A 6,163-nucleotide genomic window follows, 5' to 3' on the forward strand; every position below is an offset into this window, starting at 1 on the left:
GGCTCATCCCCGCCGGGCGGCCCGGGTCCCACCCGCTGACCTGCCCGCTGACCCCAAGGGCTGGCCTGCCCGGTCTGCTTGTGGACACCGGGGTTCCCCTGGGGCAGGACCTAGAGAACCCCCATCCCTCGGGGTGGGCGTGGTGTGGCTTTGGGCAGGAGGCCTTGCATAGGGCTGGGCTGGGCTGGGTCCCTCCCGCCCCTCCGGCTAGAACCGGCCAGCAGCCTCGGAGCTGACCGAGCCCTGGCCGCAGGCACCGGGACAGGGACGCTGAGCTGGCCCCTGGCCGGCTGGGCTGCCCTCGGGATGCGGGGAGCTCACAGCTGAGCAGCGTGAAGCCTGACCTGGGTCCCAGGGGTCCCAGGACCAAGGGGGGGACAGAGGCCGAGAAACCTCGGGGTGGTCAGTGCTGAGCAGCCCCGGAACCAGCTCGGTCTCTCCACCCCCAGAACCCCCGGCCTCTGTGCTCTGACCCCCCACATGGCCTTTCCCTGGCCAGGGGCCACCCCACTTCATGCACTTGGGGGACTGGGAATTGCAGGAAGCCCTGTGGCAAGACCACCCACCGGGAGTGCAGAGACAGGGGCGGGGTCAGAGGGCAGCGTTTGATGGGGGCGGAGGGGGCAACCCCCTAGTCGGTTGGTCGGAAAGGCGGGGACATTTGGGCTGGGATCGCTGCCCCGGCTGAGGTCTGGGGTCACGGGCCCAGCAAAGGAGCTTTTCTTCCCACTTGGGGCCCTGAGGGAAGGGAGGGAACCGGGCCTGGCTGAGCCCCAGCAGAGCCTCCGGGGTGGGGCCAGCCCCCTCCCCCCAGTTCCCCCCCCCCCGTCTTTTCTTCCCCCAGAAAGCCCAGCGAGGGAGAGGCTTGCACAAGAGGCTGAAAGGAGGAGACAAAGGCAGCCCAGAGGAGCCAGCGGCCCATAAAAGGGCATGAAAGGCAGGCGCCGCGGGCTGGCCCCCCTTGGCTGCCCCCCAGAACCCCCACCTCGCCCCACGAGGCCCGGCAGGGCTCCCTGAGTCGAGCTGTCCTTGGTGGAGCCCCAGCAGGCCCGAGAGGACGGAGCTGGGCCCGGCCCTGGAGGGGCCCAGCTGGTGGCCCAGGGCCCAGAGGAGCCTGGGAAGGAGGCGGGGAGTCAGTCCTCCCCCAGGAGCCGCTGGGAAGGTCCCTCCTTGGCGAGGAGAGTCCTCCGTCCTCCGGGGGCTGGGGTCTGGAAGCGGGTGGGCAGTGGGGTTCGCGTGGGAGGCAGCGCTGGCTGGAGCCCCCGGGGCGGGGCAGCCGTGGGGAACCTCGGTGGGTGGGGTCCAGATGTGGGGCCCTGGCCCCGGCCCGGCAGGAATGGGCTCGGAGGGGGTCCCAGAGCCCCCTCCACAGGAACAGACCTCGAAGGGCAGGACCTTCCCTGGTCTAGGCTGCCTCTGCCTCAGTCTCCCCGTTGGAAACCAGTGTCCAGTGGCTGAAACGCCTTCACAGGGGAGGCTCATGTGCTCATTCGACAGACGCTTGCTGAGCCGGCCCGTCGGCCTGGGCACCACAGGCTCAGTGGGCACAGGGGACCCCGTGCTGTGGGCACCGGGGAGCCCCCACACCTGTCCTGGGGGAGCAGACATTTTTTTTCCTTACAAAATGTTTTTTGAATTGATTTCAGAGGAAGGGAGAGGGAGAGACAGACACATCAATGATGAGAGAGAACCATGGATCGGCCGCCTCCTGCTCGCCCCCCACGGGAGATCGAGCCTGCAACCCGGGCACGTGCCCTGACTGGGAATCAAACCGTGACCTCCTGGTTCACAGGTCGACGCTCAGCTACTGAGCCACACCGGCCGGGACCTCGTGATTTTCTTAATAACATTGTCTCTTCTTTAGATTACTTTCTTGGAAGAATACAGTATAGAGTAGACGTACAAAATACACGCTAATCGACTGTCATCAGGGAGGGTCGGGTCAGCAGCGGGCTCTCGGTGGTCACATGTTGGTGGAGTCAGAGTTACACACGGATGTTTTCACTGCTCTGGGGGTGCAGCGCCCCCACCCCACACTGTTCCAGGGTCACCTGTGCCCTGGACACGAGTCCTCTGGTCGGGGAATCGTGGCAGCTCCTTGTTGGTCCAGATGTGTCTGCTTCCTGCTCCATCCTTGCCCCTCGGGGTCTCCTGGGAATGGTCGGCCACGAGGTCTGAAGACACTTCGGAAGGTCGGTTACCGCTGACCGCGGGCCTTGGGGTCCACCTGGACGGGCTTTTTGTAGAAACATTCCCGTTTCCTTCTTCCGTCTAGAGAACCAGTTGTCCCAGCCCTTGTCCCCGTGCCGGGCGTCACGTGGCGGCCTGTCTGCCCTGAGGTCACAGCTGGTGTCTCTCTCCACCACCCAGGACACGCGCCCGGAAATAGTCCCTTCTCCTCACTTCTTTCCTGGCGCCCTCAGGTTGTCCCAGCCCTTGTCCCCGAGCCGGGCGTCACATGATGGCCTGTCTGCCCTGAGGTCACAGCTCCACCACCCAGGACACGCGCCCGGGAATAGTCCCTTCTCCTCACTTCTTTCCTGGCGCCCTCAGCTCTGCCATGACCATTTGGAACAACTGGCCCAAATGTCTGGAAAAACGGTTAGGAGTTCAACTGTGATGACATTGAATCTATACACCAGTTGGGGGAAGTGAACGTTATTTATGCATTCATTCATTTATTTAAAAAGTCTTATTGATTTCAGAGCGGGAGAGGGAGAGAGAGATACAAACATCAGTGATGAGAGAATCATGGATCGGCTGCCTCCTGCATGGCCCACACTGGGGACCGAGCCCACAACCCGGGCCTGTGCCCTTGACCGGAATCGAACCCGGGATCCTTCAGTCCGCAGGCCGACGCTCTATTCACTGAGCCAAACAGGGTGGGGCCATTCATTCATTTTTTAAAATCCTCATTGAGGATATGTTTTTATCGATTTTGAGAAAGAGAAACATCGATGTGAAAGAAACATTGATTGGTTGCCTCCCGTGTGCCCCCCGACTGGGGATTGAACTCGCGACCGAGGTACGTGCCCTGACGGAGAATGGAACCCACACCTTTTTGGTGTGCGGGATGGTGCGTCAACCGAGCCACCTGGCCAGGGCAGAAAACGAACATCTTTTAAACATGGAGTCTTTTGTCCAAAACCAGGGTTTATTTTTCTATTGATATAGGTTTTCTTGTAGGTCTCTCAAAAAAGTTTTAAGTAATTTTCTCCTTAAAGGTCTCGCACATTTTTTTTCTTAGATTTAGTACTTGGAACATACAGTTTTAGTTTTAAATGACATTTTCTAAGTTTGTTTTGTTTTTTTTTTTGCTGGTTATAGTAATTAAATGGCCTTTTTTGAACTCATTTTGTAATCAGCATCTTATTAAACTCTTAATAATTCTAAGACTTTCTCAGTAAAAGTCTGGACAGCATTGCCCATAACAGCACCACTAGTGTCTTCCTGATCGGGGGAGAAGGCCTTCCACATTCCACCACTGACCCCGTTTCGCTGAGGGCTTTCGTGTAAATGCGTTTCCAAGTTTCTTACGAACATGAACTGAGTACAGTTGCATGTTTTCTTCTGAATTCCTTGCAGGCATATTTTCTCCTTTACTTTGTTCATGTTGTGAATTACAACACATTTAAAACATTTAACTCATCTCGCCTTGGGACTGACCGAAGTTGGATAGACTCACTCTTTGTTGCTGGAACGGAATGAGACTGTATTTTTCCATTCTTGCAAAATCCCAGTCGGGGTTTGAATTCGAGGTTGCGAATTTCCCTCTGAGAACCTTGCACAGTGCCTGGCCGGCGTGGCCCAGCGGTTGAGCACGGACCCAGGAAGCCAGAGGTCACCGGTTCAATTCCTGGTCAGGGCACGCGCTGGGGTTGCGGACTCGACCCCCAGTGTGGGGCCTGCAGGAGGCAGCTGATGGATGAATCCCTCTCATCGATGTTTTTCTCCCTCTTCCTTCCTCTCTGAAAGATCAATAAAAACCTATTTTAAAGACAGAAACCAAAGACTACTCCTTGTTCACATTTACAAGGGCCTTTTATTTCCTTGCACATAAGTTATTTTACATCCTGACAATCCCAACACCTGGGGCTCTAGTCTGCTGTTTCTGTGGCTGCCACAGCGGGGCCTTTCCTTGTTTGGGAAAACTTGTCTTTAGCCTGAAGGCACTTGCACTTCTGAGGGCAGAGGTTCTCATTGGGGCAGTTTGGGCCCCCCCCCGCCCCCCAAGTGTCACACATTCTGGTTGCTTCTGGCATCTAGTGGGGAAGCCAGGGCCCCCCTCAGCACCCCCAGAGCACAGGGCCCCGGACCGCCCCGCCCTGAACACCACCGTGCAAGCCTGAGGGACCTCTCCAGATGTTTGCCTCTGCCAGTGGCCTGGCCCTGCCAACCGGGGACCCCTGAGATCCTGCCCTTGAGGCCGCAGGGCCACACGGGGAACTGACGCCACCGTCCCTCTCCTTCGCGCAGCCAGGTTCTCCCTGCTACCTCAGGGCCAGCTTCATCCGCAGGGCCACACGGGGAACTGACGCCACCTGCACAGAACACCGGGGCCACGGAGGCCACCTTCCCTCTCCTTCGTGCAGCCAGGTTCTCCCTGCTACCTCAGGGCCAGCTTCACGTGTGGGGGGGGGTCTCCCGATGACACCCCCCCGGGGCAGACCTAGGTCCTGTCTCCCCAGATCCCTGGCCGTTCTGACCCACCCTGGAGGGCTGGGGAGGAGCAAGCCAGGGGAGGCGGGGCGGGACGTTCCAGATGGAACAGCATGTGCAAAGCCCAGAGCGGGGAGGCAGGCTGCACAGCTACAGCCCGAAACCAGAGGGTTGGGTGGGGACTCGAGCCCGGACCCAGGAAGCATGAGGTCACCAGTTCAATTCCTGGTCAGGGCACAGCACTGGGGCTGGGTCTGCAAGTGCTGGGATCACGGGAGGATTCGGAGCAGGGGACTGTGGGTTCCAGTTCTGGAAGTGTCCCAGGCTGCATTTGGGGAGCAGAAGGACCCCCAGTGAGGGTGGGCTCAGGGCCTGGGCTAGGTTGGGGGACTGGTCATGGGATGAGAGGGAGGGGCAGATCCAAGAACCATAGAAGAGGAAGACTTGGGGAGTCCTGTGGGCAGACCCTCGGGGCTGGCAAGGGTGCCCTGCAAGTCTGCCTGGGTGCCCTCCGGACTGTCCCGCCCTCGGACCTGCTCCCCCGCCCCCCTCCCTGGAGGACCAGTCCCAGCCTCCTTCTGAGTCCCGAGTTCCTCTTTCTGAGCAACATGCTGTCTCCCAGCCCAGCCCTGGGGCCAAGCTGCGGAGGGAAGGAGGCCGCAGGTGGGGTGCATACCTGGCGGGGGTGCTCGGCCCACCAGGCCCCTCACGGCACGTCTGGGATTCCAAGGCTCCCCCCACCCCTGGTGAGGGCCACACCGGAGCCACTGGTGACCACAGCTCGCCCTGGCCAGGGTGCCTGGGGGCCCTGCGGCCCTGAGCCGGGTCAGATTGCTCTGTGGGTGGCCTGGGCTGGGTCTCGGCCAGGAGGGATGCGGGCTAAGCCATGTTGATTCAGGGCCCGGAGTCTGTGTGGAGGGGCAAGCAGGCCATCCTTCCAGCCCCACTCCAGGCACCTCCATCCATCCCGGGGGTCCCTGAAACCAGGTATAGGCAGACCCCATCCCCCTGTCAGAGCCACCCCCACCCCCCGATCTGTTCCTGCTGAGGGGCCCCTAGTCGGGGTGTCCTGGGTTGAGAGAGGTCACCTGCTGGCCCTCAGGCGTCCCAGCCCCCACGGGAGACCTCGGTGGGGGCTTCAGGATCCATGACCAGCACGCAGGTGGTGCCCTCTGCTGGCGGCTGTCAGAAGTGCAGCCTGGCGTGACCAGGACCTTTTACTGCGGCCTTAGCGGGGAGGGGAGGCAGGCCAGCTGTAAACACTGGGCAGGCCGGCAACACCCGATAAAAACGGCCCGCCGACACCTGGTAAACGGGAAGAGGGATCCACTGACCGCGAGAACGGGGTGCCAGCAGCTTCAGGCTGAGCCCGCACAATGGAGCCCTGGCCCAGGTCAGCCCCATGCCCAGGCCAGGATGGAAGGGCACCCTGGGGGCAGCCCACCTGCCGGCTCCACCTGGGGCTGGGGGCCCAGACTGGGAGCCGGGAGAGCCGTGTCCAGGC

The 6,163-nt window shown here is 60.7% G+C and overlaps 1 long non-coding RNA gene across 1 annotated transcript; it reads left to right on the forward strand.

The window, feature by feature from the left end:
- Positions 1–1,804: 1,804 nt before the first annotated feature.
- On the forward strand, positions 1,805–2,588 carry LOC106724009. Its single transcript, XR_001359758.1, has 3 exons — positions 1,805–2,192; positions 2,276–2,423; positions 2,554–2,588. It is a non-coding gene; the product is annotated as an uncharacterized LOC106724009 (long non-coding RNA).
- The last annotated feature ends 3,575 nt before the right edge of the window (positions 2,589–6,163 follow it).

The sequence above is a fragment of the Myotis brandtii genome, unplaced genomic scaffold (genome assembly GCF_000412655.1).
Source record: "Myotis brandtii unplaced genomic scaffold, ASM41265v1 scaffold691, whole genome shotgun sequence".
In the NCBI taxonomy this organism is placed as follows: Eukaryota; Metazoa; Chordata; class Mammalia; order Chiroptera; family Vespertilionidae; genus Myotis; species Myotis brandtii.